A 17,981-nucleotide genomic window follows, 5' to 3' on the forward strand; every position below is an offset into this window, starting at 1 on the left:
GGTAGAAGGACCATCTGTACAGGGCCCAGCGTGAGAACAATCATCAAAATTAATTATTCGGTAGTGCCTGAGAAGTACTCCTTCACCTCTCATTTAGCAAAGATCCTTCCAATGGGAGGAAGAAACTAATGGATGGAAATAGCAAACTTGGTACTGCCTCTCTAAAAGGTTTTTGACAGGGCCCCTAATTTAAGGTGACATGACTCTGTAAGCATGTGCATTTGGTGAGCATCAACACCCTTACTATGCCCCTTATGGTTGGATCTATTCAAAGACTGGTACAAGGTGCAAGGAGTGCTCCACTGGGAAGACCTCACCTTGAAGACTTTTCTGGTAAGCCAGCTCCTTAAGGTCAGTTCAACCTGCTTGCTGTCAAAGAATCAGCTCAGTAGCCAGACTGATCCCAGCACATACCTGTGAAGTGATTAAGAGCACTGGTAACTGAAAAAAACATTTGCAATAAAGGGCTATCAAAATTTGAAAAGATCCAACTACTTACAAGGTGGGTGGTCTCTTTTTTCCTCAGTTATATCAGGGGGACTAGGGGCTGCAGGATCTGGCCTTACATAGGTAACAGCCTTTTTAATTTCCATTTTTTTAAAGAGGATTGAATAGTTTGGTCTTTTCCTCCCCATGCAAAACCATGATTCATCCATCATGTCAATAGCATCATATTCATAAATATACCACCATGCCTGGTGTTTTCCACTGAAATTGGCAAATGTGCAACAAAGTGAAATGAAAATTTCAGGAATTTCCAATTGGGCTTAGCAAGTTGTGAAAGAAGAGTGATGACTGCTATCGATGTAAAGAGTTATGAGCTGCCTGGTTCTTCTGTTTTATGGAACAGTTTAGCCATAGAACATACCTACTTCACTGTGACTGTGGCCTGGTCCTGGCCACGGCCTTAATTTTTCTGAGGATGTTATTCATAAATGTTCTCTTAATCAAGCTCAGGCCCAGAATTTTACTGTTCAGACCAAACTAATTGCCAGGATACATGAGATGCCAAACCCTAGAAGGTAAAGCTAAAATTTGTGTGTCCTGGCTCAGAGAGCCACTATGTTTCAAACTTGAAATAAAAAAGTGGGTTTTTACATTTCTTAAATAGTTGATTTTTCCATTCCAACAATTAGAACTCTGTGCTTCTCAAAGAATTTACACTATATGTACATCTCCTTCATTTTTTAATTTTACTAAAACAAAAATCTTTCTCTCTTTTTAAAGACTTTTTTTTTTTTCTAAGAGAAAAAAAGTAAAGATTATCCCTTTTCAAATTCAAAATTATCCCTGGCTAGTGTGCGTGGTTGCCACACTGAAACAGACGGCAGTTTTCTGGGTGAAATGACATAGCCACAGGTGCCAAGACCCACAAGGAAGTATGCCAAGGACTGTGAAGATTTTATGTCTCTCCTGCCATCATAAACAGGAAGGTTATATCTTTCAACCGGGCAACTGGCAGGTTCTCCATTGATTACATCCTTTTATTGAAAAAGAGAGAGATGAATGATTTTCTTTATTCTTTTCAGATGAAAAAGCCTCTAGAGGATTAGGAATCCCTTGGTTCTTGATCTAAACACAGACTCCAAAACAAAATGTTGTGAAACCTTATAACATCTTAATATTATTTTCACTCACTATTCATAATAATCTTATATCATAATAATCTTAACCTCAGTACCACCAAGGAACTGAAATGTTTCAGTGAATTCAACAAGCAACATAACAACGATCCTATTTTTTTTAAAGTTCAACATCGGCTAGCCCTCACTTCTTTGACTGTGAGAAGCAGCATTTCACTTTGCCATTCTTAATTACAGGAGTAGGAAGAAGTGAGACAAGGTGAGGTGAGAATCAGTGTGTGGACAGAAATGTTGATGAACCTGAAAGCTTGTACATTTTTTTCTGTTTGTATCATCAAGTGATTTGATTTGATAAACGAAGGTTGTGGCTCCTTAAAAGCCTTGTGTCAGGACCCTGAGTGCATCTCCCCATCCCAAAGTTTCACTGCTTGGGTTGACAGGCAGGTCAGATATATGCATGATATATATATTAGAACCATGTAATCCACTTGTTCAGGCTTGTGAAAGAACAGTTTTAGAGAAGGAGCTGTCTAGCCTTGTGGAGCCTTATTAGGGCTCGCCTCTCCTTTGCTTGGGGGCTGCTTCTAGGATCAGGCCATTTCCCTTGCTGCTCACCTGAGCTATGTTTTTGGTGCACCTGTGCCCAGTCTACCACTCACTGATTCTGGCCCTGATCTCAACCCACTGGCTTGACTTTCTGATTTGATCTCAGACCTTCCTCATCACTATGGACTTGTTGATCAGGACTGTTGTCTGCCTGTGGTTACCAATGCTGGGCTTGCTTGGGAACAGTGGGGCAGCTTGCTGGTCAGTGAGATCAGTGTTCCTGTCTGCCTTGCTTTGACTCTTGACTCTTGGCTCACCTTGGCTCCCCTTCCCTTCACAGAGGAGGCTGTCCTTGCTGCTCCCTAAAGCTTTACATCATTTTGTGCTTTGGTCATCATGGTTATAAAAAACTGCTATGAAAATGTGTGGGATTATGTGACCTTTAATAATTGAATATTACAGAAGTTTCAGTAGTAAACATTCACATACCAGCAATCTACCAGACAAATGTATTAGGTATTTATCTACTACCATTTCTTCTGATCTTCATCTCAAATGAATTACTCCCACCTGCCCCATTCCTCCACAAGGTACACATGAAATATTACACTTGTCCTTCAGATTCCTGAAAGAGATTCTGTTGTGCTGGGCAGAAAATTTAGGACTCTGAAAGCTGGGTCAGATGAGGAAATACTGGAAGAGCTGTCACTCAAGGTCAGTGAAGGAAATAAAATCTATTAAGAAAACCACAAAAAACACACCAACAGAAAACAAGAAATACTGATTTCATTCCATTTATATAAAAGCCAAAAGGAATTTTGCCATAGACTTGACTAAGAACTGTTGAGTGTAGCAGTATGTTCTTGTCAGCAATTCTTAATTCATTCTTGCCTGTATTCCAGAGCAGTCATCTAACATCTTAACACTAGGTGCAGGATTGAGTACCACAAGCCATTTGCAGCAGGCATGAATTAGACTTGCTATGTGTCAGAAGCAGACCATGCCTGAGTTAGATCCAAAGCACTCATATTTAAGATTATGTTCTACAAAAAGGCCACTCAATGCAGCATAGTTTTTCACTGTCCTGTTTATGATGAGCCACGGTATCCAAATCTGAAATACAAGTTCAGCACTGATTTTAAAGAGAAGAATATCAAAATTGCACCTCCTTATTTCCGTTTTTCAATTTAGGGTCTAGGAATGACCAAAGCCTAGTTCTAGTGCCTTAAGGAATGTTCAAATCAAACTTCTCTGCAGCAGAGCCAGGATCCTGTTCAGCTCTGCTTCTACAGAATTCCCACTGCTGCAGGGTCATAAAGACAGAGAGGAATCAAATCAGGAAAAAGATGCAGATCAAAAAGATCTGCAGATCATCAGGATAAAAAGAGTTGACTGAAAAGGATTAATCAAGAAACTGCATCACTAGTTGTGTCAGAACAGTTGAAAGGGCAGTCAGGGAGTAGAAATTAGCAGCTAGGTGGTATAAGGAAGGGCAAGGGACATCTTAAATTGATTTTGTCACTAAGAAAAATGCCTGTGGAATTGTGACACAACCTAAACATGATTTACTTCTTCATGGCTTGCAAATTCAGGCACTGTTTTTGACAATAGAAAGCTATGGATCCTCATTTTCTTAATAGGGTCTGAAATGTATTCCCCCCCCCCACCGAAGTAAAGATATATATTTGAGCTTCCTATGCAAATAGCAATAAACCCATTAAACAATCAATTTCCCTATTGCCATTTTTCAACATGCCTGAGGACAGTTTACAAAATCTTCATCTCTGCTTTAATTCAAAACATTTGTGAATGCCTTTAATAGACTATTACTGCAGTGAAGTACTGTATGCAATATACATCACCTTCATGTACAGTTACATACCTAATTAGCATCAGTGCACAGTACAAACTGCACATTTGAATGTAAAATTGAAAAGTCACATTGCTTTTGACAATGCAGCTGAAGCTTTGGGAAGGTAGTTCGAAATTCAAACTAAAACAAAATTAATGCATTTTCCACAAGAACTCTTCTAAGAAGCTCAGACAACTCAATTCATTAAAAGTGTACAATGTGTGAAATGAAACACACTTTTGAAGTTAAATGAATAGCTACATGGAAGATAACTGTTTGCTTTATTCATGTAGGTCTGTAAACATATATTATAATAATGGATGAATAAGAAAATTACTGCCTTGTGATTCTGGATAAGCACTCAGAACTGTCAGTTCTTGTCCAAATTATCTGGATCCTTTGGGCATGGAAAAACTGGGTGGAGAATTGCATGAGATCAGGGAAGAAAAAAAAGGAAATCTCGTGAGACAAGAACTACGAGGATTGCCACTCATGGTATTTTGGCAGTTTCTCAACCCAGAAGTACAAAGCAAATGAAAAACAGCAATAACAAGTTCCAGATATTGTCGAGAATTAACTGAACCTCCAAGAACCTCCAAGTTTCTGGGACCCTACCACAGATAGAGAGGGTTTGTGGAATGCCACCCTCTCCTCAGAGGCTCACAAAATTGCACAGGGACAGTGTTTACAGCTGAGTCATTCTCACAGACAGACCGTGTTGATTCCAAGCATGATATAAGAGGATTTGGAGTGTGTTGTTGGAGCAGAGGAAACTTGCAGCTGCAACAGAGGATTCCCCCAGAGAAAGATCCAAGAACAGTTAAGCTTGAGAATAGTTAGGTTCTCTCCACAATGCAGCTATTGAAAAGCCAGAAGGCAGTGAGGAGGTACGTTTCAACCTGCAATGCACAGAGTGTATTCAGAGCAGGGTGGTAGTTTTAGTTGTTTACAAGTGCTTTCCTGACCTGTGTCACTCATGTTTAACAAAAATAGATGAGTCACTTACAGAAGATGAGTCTTCTTGTTTGTTGCCTTCTCTAACATTCTTCATCATGCCAGCATTGATTTTATTAGCCTGATTGCTCTTTTTCTTAGACAATATTTTATATTTCTGGAAAGGGAACTTCAAACACATACATTCTCCTTTTTATACCATTTTATACGTGTCCTGCATAGAGTATAAATGATTACAAGAACTACAGGACAGGGATACTCAGAGTCCAAAAGTGTCAACTCACAATCTAGTAACCTAAAAAGAAGAAAAAGAAAAAGAAAAAGAAAAAGAAAAAGAAAAAGAAAAAGAAAAGAGAAAGAGAAAGAGAAAGAGAAAGAGAAAGAAAAAGAAAAAGAAAAAGAGAAAGAGAAAGAGAAAGAGAAAGAGAAAGAGAAAGAGAAAGAGAAAGAGAAAGAAAAAAAGAAAAAGAAAAAGAAAAAGAAAAAGAAAAAGAAAAAGAAAAAGAAAAAAAAAGAAAAAAAAGAAAAAGAAAAAGAAAAAGAAAAAGAAAAAGAAAAAGAAAAAGAAAAAGAAAAAAAAGAAAAAGAAAAAGAAAAAGAAAAAGAAAGAAAAAGAAAAAGAAAAAGAAAAAGAAAAAGAAAAAGAAAAAGAAAAAGAAAAAGAAAAAGAAAAAGAAAAAGAAAAAGAAAAAGAAAAAGAAAAAGAAAAAGAAAAAGAAAAAGAAAAAGAAAAAGAAAAAGAAAAGGAAAAGGAAAAGGAAAAAGAAAAAAGAATTTGTCCTTTCGTTGGGTCATACACTTAAGTGGCACAGACTGGCAGAGCCCCAGTAATTCAGATGGAGCTACCCGATTTACACCAGGTGTGCAGTCCAGTAAGTTTTGAAGTACATTAAAGAACACCTACTAACAACATGAGATCATATGTTGGCACAGTTGCAGAACGTAAAAGATCTAGAAGGTCAAGCTGACATGTTACACCACATTACAATGAATAATGGAACTCTCTGTTTAGTGAACAGCTAGTAAATACATACAAATAAGATGGACAGACTTCCACCGGCCATCTGTATGCTCTTCTTCCTGTACCACCAAACATCACGACAGAGTCAGAACCATTAGTGTCAGAGGCCAGCAAGATTGAGGCAGCTCTGCAGGAGAGGACAAAACCAGAGTCATAGAAGACTCCAGTGATGGTGTCCCCACTGACCAAGGCACAGTCCCAGAGTGTCTGAACAGGGTAGGCAGAGCAGGATGCTGATAGCAGGGTCCACTGACTTCCTGAGGCAAGGTCAGGAGATGAGGTTCCACCTAGGAACTCCAGTCAAAAATAGCACGACAGGGCCAGAGACAGGAGTGAAAATGAAGCTACCTACAACTTTCATCTAGAGTCCTTCAAGAAAGTCCCGTGAGTAAACAAGCACAGACAGGACAGGACACCAAGGACAATTAATTTAAATGGACCTCCTGGGGTAATGGGCAGCAGGAAGGTGGAATGGGGGAGGTGGGGGGCTGATGAGATGGCTCATGGCAGTTAAGGTGTACTTGTTCCCTCAAGGCACAGACACTGAGTTTACAACAGTAAAGAAATCTTCATTTGAAACTCGACACAAGCATAAAGCAAGCCAGCAAAAATATGATTCTGAAAATGTCTTTCTCCAGAAAGGCTAAAGTGTAACTTTTGCACACTGTAGGAGAAGATTAGGCTTGGGAACTTCTAAGGAATTTTAAGGTGCACAAGTCCATGGGACCTGATGGAATACATCTGTGGGTCCTGAGTGAACTTGCAGATGAAGTTTTTAAGCTACTGTCCATCATACTGGAGAAGTCGTGGCAGTCTGGTGAGGTTCCCACTGCCTGGAAGAGGTTCTGGAAACATAACCCCCATATCTACAAAGGGAAGAAAGGAAGCCCTGGGGAACTACAGGGAGTCAGTCTCACCTCTGTGCTTGGCAAGATCATGGAGCAGATCCTTCTGGAAACTATGTTGCATGGAAATGTATGCATATGTATGCATATGGAAAATAATGAGGTGGTTGCTGACAGCCAACATGGCTTCACTAAGGGCAGATTGTGCCCAGCAAGTCTGGTGGTCTTCTACGGCAGGATTGCAGCACTGGTGGATAGGGAAAGAGCAGCTGACATCATCTACCTGGACTTGTTCAAAGCTTTGGCACTGTCCCACACAACATCCTTGTCTCTAAATTGGAGAGACATGCATTTGACAGATGGACCACTCAGTGGGTTAGGAATTGGCAGGATGGTCACACTCAAAGTGTTGCAGTCAATGGCTCAATGTCCAGGTGGAGATCAGTGATGAGTGGTGTTCCTCAGGGGTCAGTGTTGGGACTGGCGCTGTTTAACATCTTTGTCAGTGACATGCACAGTGGGATTGAGTGTACCCTCAGCAAATTTGCCAAGTGATACCACAGTGTGCGGTGCAGTCAACACACTGGAGGGGTGGCATCCTTAGGCACCTGGACAGATTTGAGAGGTGTGCCTGTGTGAACCTCATGAAGTTTAACAACATCAAGTGCAAGGTCACTTGCGTCAGGACAATCCCAAACACAAATACAAGCTGGGCAGAGAATGGTTTGAGAGCAACACTGATGAGAAGGACTTGGGGGTGTTGGTTGATGAGAAGCTCAACATGAGCTGGCAATGTGAACTTGCAGCCCAGAAAGACAACCATATCATGGTCTGCATGAAAAGAAGTGTGGCCAGCAGGTCAATGGAGGTGATTCTCCCCTTCTACTCTGCTCTTATGAGTACCCCACCTGGAGTACTGCATTCAGCTCTGGGCACAAGAAGGACACGGAGCTGCTGGAGCACATTTAGAGGAGGGCCACAAAGATGATCAGAGGGCTGGAGTCCCTTTCCTATGAAGACAGGCTGAGGGAGTTGGGGTTGTTCAGCCTGGAAAAGAGAAGGCTCCAAGGAGACCTTACAGTGGCCTTCCAGTACCTAAAGGGGGCCTACAGGAAAGCTGGGAAGGGACTCCACCATTGAGTGAAGTGATATGACAAGGAGAAATGGTTTTAAAGTAAAAGAGGGTAGATTTAGATTAGATATTAGGAAGAAATTCTTTACTCAGAGGGTGGTGAGGCACTTGCATAGGTTGCCCAGAGAAGTTGAGGCTGCCCCATCCCTTGAGGTGTTCAAGGCCAGGTTGGATGGGGCTTTGAGCAACCTGGTCTGGAAGGTGCCCCTGCCCATGTCAGGGGGGCTGGAATTAGATGATTTTTAAGGTCCCTTCCTTAAGGAAAAAACATTAAAGTTATAAAAACACAAAACCATTCTATGATTCTATGATTCTCTGTTCTGCTCCTATATATGAAGTAAGTTTCAGAGTTTAGAAATGCATTACACAAAATGTAATTCATTTGCAAAATTTAGCCACAGCTAAAACCATGTTAGTTTTAGGCCATGAAACACATAAACTAGTCAATCAGCACATAAATGGCATGGAGCAGCAGACAGTCTATGCATTTACATTGAGCTTCCAGGATTTGATACTTTTTTCTTTTATATAATTAAAATCAAGTAGAGTCTAATGAGATAGCAATTTGTTGAAACTTGACATCCACTTCTATTCTTTAGATCTTAAAATGGAGATTTTCTCATAGTTATGAATAGGTATTTTATGAATAGACAATATCTTCAGATGGGAGAATATTGGTCTGTAAATTAATTATCACTATTTTTAAATGTATGATAAATTAATTTATTATGAAATAAAACTTGAATGCTATCTCATGATAGTAGGCAGTACTTAAGAGACAAAAGTCCAGATTTCGGTTTTATCTTCAGGCAAAGTCAGAATGCCATCCTTCCAATGTCAAACAAGATCCCCCATATTAAAGGGGAAATGGGAATCTAAAGGTCTTTCCTGTTACTGGTATGAAATCATTCTCTTCAGCAGGCTACCCTCTTCCTTTCAGATATTGTAATTTATATATTTATTTAGGTATCAGTAAGTAATAAAAAATGAAATGGAATGAAATGATAAATAACAAAATAAATGAAATGAAATGAAATGAAATGAAATGAAATGAAATGAAATGAAATAAATAATAAAAGATTCTCAATCTCTTCTGACATTAATCTAAAATAAATGCTAAAAGGCCTACTAATCTTCCAATTAGTGGTAGTTTATCCACCACTCCTATTAAAAGAGAAAGTCTCCTGCTTGCGGTCAAACCAGAAAGACATAGAGGTCCAGAAAGCATCTCACCTGCCAGAAAGTTTGGGCTCAGGGTCAACCTGGTGGCAATGCAGCTAAATGTCTTCTCTGGGTGACACATGGGAGCAGGTCCCAGATGACCTTGCTGGCAGGGAGCAGAGCTGATCCCTTTCCTGTGGGAGATAGTTTTAAGCTGAAACTCCAGTTCCTGGACCCCGCTTTAGCTACTGCTCTAGCTTAGACATCTTTTCCAATTTATGAAAAGGAACTGACTATGGATAAAATGCCGATAGATTTTTCCATTTCCAAAGTGATCTTACCTAACAGGCATTTATATAACTTTGTACTTGTAGATGGACATAGTCGTCCCTGTGATATCATCAAAGCACAATTACTTCAAATATTGTAAAGTTGCAATGGAAGAAGAAACAGATAAACCAGATTTTGAGAGAAATGATGAGGGATTAAATGAGTTTATAAAGAGAAAATCAAAGGAAAATGTGGTTCATGGACAATGTAGGGCAAGGAAGAGAAATACAAAGAAGAGATGAAGGGAGAAAAGGTGTGGGAGATACCAGTTAAAAATGAACTTATGAAGGAAGTAGAATATAGAGAGAAAGAAAACAAAACTAAACAAGACAACAACAAAAACAAAGAAAATGAAAAAGTGTATTTGCCCTCCTTATAGCCAAGAGATATATCTTGAGATCAGGACTCCTCGTCTGGCCCTCTTTTATGTGGGTCAGATGCTTGCCTTTTGTATTCATCTGTGTACAGCAGTTTATTGGCATTTCAGGATCTAATTGTCTGAAGACACGCTGGAAAACCTACAAATTCAGCTGAAGCCTAAGTGAGGTCTCTTGTCTACCAGAGCCACCCTGTCATATAGACAAACCCAATCAGAATACGATGTGAAAGAGGTGTGCTAAAGTAATTTTCTTGCTCTGTCTTTCTAAGCTGAGTGAGGAGAGGAGGGGAGGAGAGACAATACTCAGGATTAGGATGAAGAAATTATATTTTTTTCTGTTGTTTAAGTACACTATTGTCTGAAATCAAAGAAACATTTTTCATTATGGATTTAGTTCTCACCACCACCCACACACAACCCAATTTATAAGCATTTTATTTTGAAGTGTTCTGTAAGCTGTTGACTCGTCAAAAACAAAAGTTTTCATGCAAAGTTTAGGAAGAGGAAATTTCTCAGATTAAGGGTAAATTTTCTGGATAGGACTAACCAAATGCACAAATATCCAATAGCACAGTACCTCTTCATTTAGATCAGTTGCTGTATGGGCAGGCTGGTTCCAGACTTGTGCTCCAGTGAATAAATAACTGTTCATCCTCTATGATGATCAAGACATCTATCATGCAGAAGTTCTTAGAGTGGAATTGGCATTTTATCTGAAATTTACCTCCTGGTTGATTCCTTTATCCCCTTGATTACTATGATTTTGTGCTCTCACATCTAAAGAAAGTAAAAAATAGAAAAAGATTTTGTCCCTCTCAGGAATACTGTGGAAATCTCAAGCATATTTCCAGGTCAGGAATACCACTTTCTACTCAGCACTACATTTACCCCTCTCAGTTTTATTTCCCCACCTTGATTTGAACCTGGAATGTTTTGCTTAAAACATTGATATGGCCTTGCCAGATATGATGACCAAGACTGATTTGCCTCCTTTGTTGCCAGTTGCTGTGTCTCATTGAAGACTGTACTTCTATTGAATGCCTGGCCTGGAGCCCAAAGACCCCCTGTTATCCCTCCCCTGAGTGGAATAGAGTCAATTGCTAGTTCTGCAGAACAATAGGAAACACACAAAAATTCTTACAATGAGAAATAATAATAATTTTACCATCTGAGGAAGCTTTTTGAGCTATGGCAGTCCAAATACAAGATTTCTGATGCAAACCCACCAGGTATTCACAATTTTTATTTAATTGAAAACCATGAAATTTTTACTTCACTAGGTCTGAGCTTGAGAAAAGCTAAATTACTCATGCTTTCAAAACATAGAAAGATCAAACAAATTTCAGGTTGTCATGGAAGCAGATTGTTGTGCCAATAGTAGATCTTTGTAGTCGCAGATAATTAACCTTAATTACCCTGATGTGCTGTTACTGAAAATATTTGGTTACCTATGATGCTTTCAGTGTGTAAGATTGACAATTGTGCTCATTTGGGCTGTGTGGTTTGATAGCAAAATGCATTTCACTGGTAGAGTTGACACAGAATTTTATTGTGTAGCATGATAGCATTTTAGCAGCCATGCTTGGTCTAACAGTCCACTTTCTAATATCCTGCATCTGGACAAATAGAGCTCTATGGGCTGAGGCAAAATACTAAGAAAAGAAATGATAGCTTCATTTAATATTCTTGACATATTTTGCCAACAGTTATACTGTACTCATAGCCTAGTTCCTTTTCTATACTAGGCCGGCAGAATGAGGAGAAAAATAATTGTTTCAAGTTCCAAATACCAACATGAAAAGCCTGACAATCAAAACCCTTCTTTCTTTAATATGAAAAAAAAATAATAAAAAAATCTATTTTACATTTAAATAATAGTAGGACAGTGACACAAAAACAAACAAACAAACAAGAAAAACAAGAACTAACACAAAGGCCACCAAGTCCCCAGCTAAGCCCAACAGCTTTCCTAATGCAACTCTGAAGATCTCTTTCTTTTTTCTTTTCTTTTCTTTTCTTTTCTTTTCTTTTCTTTTCTTTTCTTTTCTTTTCTTTTCTTTTCTTTTCTTTTCTTCTCTTCTCTTCTCTTCTCTTCTCTTCTCTTCTCTTCTCTTCTCTTCTCTTCTCTTCTCTTCTCTTTTCTTCTCTTTTCTTTTCTTTTCTCCTTTCCTTTCCTTTCCTTTCCTTTCCTTTCCTTTCCTTTCCTTTCCTTTCCTTTCCTTTCCTTTCCTTTCCTTTCCTTTCCTTTCCTTTCCTTTCCTTTCCTTTCCTTTCCTTTCCTTTCCTTTCCTTTCCTTTCCTTTCCTTTCCTTTCCTTTCCTTTCCTTTCCTTTCCTTTCCTTTCCTTCTTGTTCTTGTTCTTTTTTCTTTTTTCTTTTTTCTTTTTTCTTTTTTTCTTTTTTCTTTTTCTTTTCCCTCTTCTCCCTGTTTCATAATACTGCATTTCAAAGGCTGGCTTGCCACTCTTCACCCCAAAATTTATGGTTTATGCAGAATTGTAGCATAATTACTATGTGAAATAAGGAGGTTTAAGAGAATAGAGTTTAAGCTACTTTTTCAGTATTTCTTTTTTTTCTTTTTTCTTGAGAGTGGAGAGGTTCAGTTATAGTAAGAAAGAGCTTGGGATTCAGGCCGCATTCATGATGCTGACTTTAGACAAAAGATGGAGTACCTACTGATGTAAGTGGGGAAGTGGGGTATTTTAGGTGCTGGGTCTCAGTTTATGTTTCCCTCTGCTTTCTAAAGAGTTCTGAGCAGCAATTGAGATTGTGCTTTGTGATGTGTTCTGTAATTTGACCTGAGGTTATTACACCCCAGGTCACACTCACCACTGTCTGAGGACTTTTATTAGAATTTATTATTATTATTATTATTTTTTTCCTTGCTTCATAAGGATTTCTGAGCTCTTTCTGGTGGGTGCCAAGATGATTTATTCTTTCTCATGGACCACAATACAATTATCAATTGTAACATTCTGGCCTCCAAAATACCAAAACTAATCTACATATTTAATCTTATTGAGAGGAGGAGCAGCCTTGTCTTAAAGTGTCTAACGTATTTAACGTATTTATCATTTCACGTATTTAAGCAAATTCCTCAAAGAATTCTGATGAATTTGTAAAAATAAGGTAAGTCTCAGAAACTGATTGAGTTAGGACTTTCTTTTAAAGTTGCATAATTAATACACTATTAGGTTTATGGCATTACAGTAAACCCTTGTTGAAAGGCTTCAAGGTTTGAAATTAAATCAGAATATGGGAAATAAAGAGTGTTAGAAAGATAGTAGTGTGAGCCTTGCCTAGACTAGAGAGGTTAGTCTGTCACTCAATGTTTACTTCACAATGAACGTAACTGATGGTTAGTTGCTATCCAGGTGAAAGTGTTGATGAGAATAAAGAATATTTATTATTGTACTCTGGGTTAAATATTGAATATGGCTTGCCTTTTTCTATGCTTTCAGTGAAATTATCTTCAGTATTGGTTGTGATGTAACTTGCCAAAGACAGACAAAATTGAGAAAGATAGTAAATAATGGTGAATAATGGCTGAAATCCATCCAAGAAACTAACGGTAAAGCAATATTCATGACACTTTGATTTTGATCTTTGCTACTTTCTTGGGGGAAAAAAAAAATCACACAGTATTGTAGTCTATCACTTCTGTGGTCACATCAAGTATTTTATATGAGGAAAGGTCACAAGGTCACTAGAACCCAGTCTTAATCCATTACTCTAATACTTCTTCCTCAGAAACAACCAGGGTTAGAGTACGAATAACTGGCTGCAGAATCTAACCGTTATTTGGGTCTTCTACCAACTTATTCCCCATATTCTCAATTCTTTAATCCACAACACAGCTCTTTATTTACAGGAAGAGGAAAAATTATATAGTTTAAAGTCTTATGCATGATTTTTGACACAAAGCAGTCATGTTTACAGAGGAAAATTAGCAGTTACTTTGACATAAATTACTCTGTGATACCATAATATTTTAAAGTAGATGTCATTCTGAAACAAAAGACACTACATCCCATAAGAATTGACGTGCTTCTAAAATAGAATAATTATTTGAAAGAAAGACCTCTTAGCCGGAATGGTTTAGAAATGGTCATTGAAGAAACAGTTTTTCTGTTTTTGTTATTCCAGCCAATGTCCTGTGAAGATAAGCACTTCCATAAATAAGAATAATGTCTTTAGTATGCAATATAGTCAAAGATCTTTATCTCAGACTTTCTTGGCCTGATTCCTGGTTCTGCTATAACAGTGTAGCTGTAGAGACTCAATGGTTTAAAATAAATAAAACAGATTGATGAATATCTCTGCAGTGAAACATCTTGGCAGCAAGAATCTTTTCATTGTTTAACGTTGTATAGTAGTGGGGAATACAGGCATTTGGATCAGAATAAAACAGTGGTAATCAAAATCTGAAATAAGTAATATTTATGCATATAAAATTATTTGTGTTGGGTGTGGTGCTGCTCATTTTTTTCTTTCACATGAATGTCCACTATGAACATAATTTTCTGCCAGGAATGTTCTCAATAAATTTTAGGGAACTCTAAGACCGTATTTGTAAGAAGCAAACTGCTGAATGAATTTAGAATGAATTCAGGATTCTCACTCAGTACAGATCTACTCTAGGCCATATAATGCCATGTGACTCATGCACCCAGATAAAACTGAACAACACAGACCAAATTTCTAGTTTTAACAAGATCCATTTATAGATGTAGCTTTATAAATTTACTAAACATCAAATTAAATGAAGAACATTCAAAGTTTCCCATGGATGAGCCATAAACATTAAGAGAGACAAAATTAGTCCATTAGGGATTTTTTATATAAGAATAATAAAGCAGTTTGCAGCAAGATGTTTTTTCAGATAAATAGAATTGGAGGTTGAGAAAAATGTGGATTTGTGTGGAGTGAAACAAGGAAAGTCCAGTTTCCTGCAGCCTTGTGTCTCATGGTTGAATTCCTTGGTGTTTGAAAAGGGAGGAGCTCACAATGCATCTACTGCTAGTCTGTCTCAGCTCTGACTTCATAAGAAGACTTCTAATCTAAATTAAAAGAGCACTGGGAATGTAACGGGGGTGAACAAATCTATACTTTCGAAGCTGGACTCCAGTGCACCAATGAATAGCGCAAAGCATAGGAGAGACCTGGTTTAAGTGATATCCCTCCCAGGGATACCTAGGGTCAAGGCAGACTTCAGATGCCTTGCATTTGCTTGACACAGATCTTATTTGTGCTGACACACAGTAATACATGAACCCTCCATACTTTTTGAGAAGTACAATTCATCCTAAAGGAATAAGAAGGAGATGAACTAAGGTGTAAAAAACAACAACAACAACAACAAAATACATCCAAAAACAAACAAACAAACGTACTTTAGGTAAATTTATGGATTTGAAATCTGAGCTGGTATGACCACAAGTCTGGGAATGAGATATTACTACTTGGGAGTGAGACACTGTTGATTTTCTGTTAGGTATTTCTAAGCATTTATGCTCCAGGCATCAGAGTCTTTCATAGTTATTCATTAGGTTTGTTACTTCTTGGGAGGGCAGTTAATCCCTCCCTCACTTCCATGTTCCCTCTCTTCCTCTTAGCCTGCTGTAGAGCTGTCTCCAGCCAGCTAGGATGCTCTGCTTGGATGTTACCAGAGGAAAAGTCATGGAATTCACATATTTTTATGTAAAAACATAGAGAAGAGCAGGCATGATGTCTCAGGAGTGGGAGAGATATGCTAGAGCAGTTTTGCTCTTGAAGGTGGTTAGAAGTACGCTTTATACCACCTACCAGAGTCATGCTGGGGTATCCTGTCTTTTCCAATGTCAGGTTCCATTTTCCTTAATATGTGCTTCCGTAAGATTTATAAGGCCACCAGAGGCCTGTTAGCTAGAAACATATCTCAAATCACTATGATGCTACAGCTCTTTGCTCTTTGTTCATGGAAATAAATCAAAAGCAGACTTTCAGCAAAGAAAGTCATGGCTGGAGTAACAACTGCCAGGTTCCTGAAGATGCCAATGCCTCAATGTCTTTAGCATTTCAGTGTATGTTTTGGCCACTAGAGGCTCAGTTTTTCAATTAAGGATCAAACAAAACAAAACAAAACAAAACAAACAAAAAAAAAACAGCTTCATGTAAATTTGCCAACCCAGACAATGAGACTCTTGTTCCTCATGAAAAATTGTATTTATTTAAGCTTTAAATTTGTGTTCATATTTACTTTTAAAGAAGCACAGTGTTACTGGAACTGGGCTGTATCGTATTTACACAAAAATTAAGAATACCTGGTTGAAAATGGAGCAAAAGCTTTACATGAAGGTACTGAAGATTATTATATCATAGGACAGGTAGCCCCGAGGGAAAAGGAAAGTTCAACTCAGACGGAAGCAAGGGCTCTTTTGTTTTTCTGCAGCCCTGTTTGCTGGGCTAAGAAAAAAAAAATCGCTAGCTTTTTGCAACCTATTGCTTTGTCTCCCTGTCGTTGACAAACACAGAATATACTGGGAGATGCTTTTTGGAGCAGGTAATGGGGCAACAGCAAAAATACTCCTATCAGTCAGAAAAGTAAGTATAATCAGAAATCCACATTAGAACTGCTCTTTGGAGCCATATTCTGTGTTTAGGAATAGAAAGGTTTCACTGTAGTTTATTCAGTTTCTTGTGAAGTAAACCAGGTTTTCATTAACTCTACTGTAATGAATGCAGGTCACCTCCCTTCAGAGGAATGCTAATAGTGCTCTATGAACTGCAAACTATTCAGTTTATTTTGACAGGTTTTCAGGATGTCTCTTCTAGTTCACAGAGAAACCTCTGGTGCCCTCCCCAAGCCCTTAACAATCTGCAGCAGGAAAGTTGAATCAATTATCTCTCTTTTTTCTCTTTTCACATAAATGAACTTTTACAGTCATTTTACAGTAATAACTGGAATACTGCAGTGCCAAGAGAGCATTGTCTCACACAGGGGCTCTGGTGAAAAGTGGAAAAGACAGAAGCTAATTTATTTACAAATATGTTGAGAGCCCATGATATCAGTGGGTGTAATACAATTGCATTAGGAAAAGATATTTTCACCTCCATTTTAAACTCAGTTAACATGAGTTTAAGTTAAATCTGAGTATGCTCATGTTTACAAAACTGAATAAAAATAGACAAAAATATGTGTACTGGTTAATTTTAAGATTTATTAAATCCCATTAACACTTTCCTATCTTGAAATATTCAGCCTGTTTGTAACCAAAATACTTTGCTAAGCTTTGGCAAATATTGTTAGACTCCATTTATATGGGATTTCTAGCCCTGCTTCTTTGAAAGAATGACTGATATCTCAAATATCATAACATGTAAAGAATTTTCCTCACTTCTAGGCACTCAGGGATTCCAGATCCTTTACATACTTTCCACCATCCATGCAAACTGGTCCAGTATTCATATGAAATAAAGAGATTATTGCTACAGAGAAGTCAGTGTTGAATGACCAGAAGTCAATGGTGTATATTTAATACCCGTCTTCACAAGAAAGTATTATCTGCATCATTGATTACACTTTGTCTAACTACATGTTAATGAGGCAGGCACATTAATGTATACTTTATTACACTTTAAAAACAAGATCCTTGTGGAGATATATTAATTTGACCAGAACATGGAATATGCTAAAAAATAAACAAGAAATGTCAGAGTATAAACTATATAGGTAAGCTTCCTTTCAGTTCAGACTTCTGGGGTGAAGGAACTTGCTAAAGGTTTTTTATTCTTGACTATAGAATATCAAACATGGTGAAAAATATCAGAATACTGAAAAAAGAAATTATGCTTTTGGAAACAGTGAGCAAGACAGAAACATAATACTCTGATCTGTACAATAAGCTTATTCTATGTTCAGGTAATTCCCCTGCATATTTACAGTGTCCTCTCACTTTCCAAAACATCTTAATTTTGCTTGGAATTTTCAGAAAGGTAGATAATTTGTTTAGCATTCTATACTACACTGAAACTTGTACACCATCCATAATATGATTTTAAATGTAAAAACTTAGCAAGGTCAAAGAGATATTTTAGTTGCATTACAGTTTAATTTCCTACCTCAAAAAAGTCTACATACATGATCTCAACACAGCTTTGATGAGTATTCATAACAAAGTGATGGTAAACATGAATTTAC

General features: G+C 37.8%; 1 long non-coding RNA gene across 4 annotated transcripts in view; it reads right to left on the bottom strand.

Annotated features, from left to right (window-relative positions):
* LOC118250149 (uncharacterized) overlaps positions 1–17,981 on the bottom strand; it is an 88,922-nt gene that overhangs the window by 23,232 nt on the left and 47,709 nt on the right. The window contains exons 2-4 of one of the 4 annotated variants that reach the window (XR_007707740.1): positions 10,381–10,580; positions 9,167–9,288; positions 318–414 (exon numbers count right to left, since the gene is read on the bottom strand). This is a non-coding gene — a long non-coding RNA (uncharacterized LOC118250149). The other 3 variants (XR_007707739.1, XR_004779311.2, XR_007707738.1) reach the window with 3 other exon arrangements.

This window comes from Cygnus atratus, chromosome 1 (assembly GCF_013377495.2).
Source record: "Cygnus atratus isolate AKBS03 ecotype Queensland, Australia chromosome 1, CAtr_DNAZoo_HiC_assembly, whole genome shotgun sequence".
NCBI lineage: Eukaryota > Metazoa > Chordata > Aves > Anseriformes > Anatidae > Cygnus > Cygnus atratus.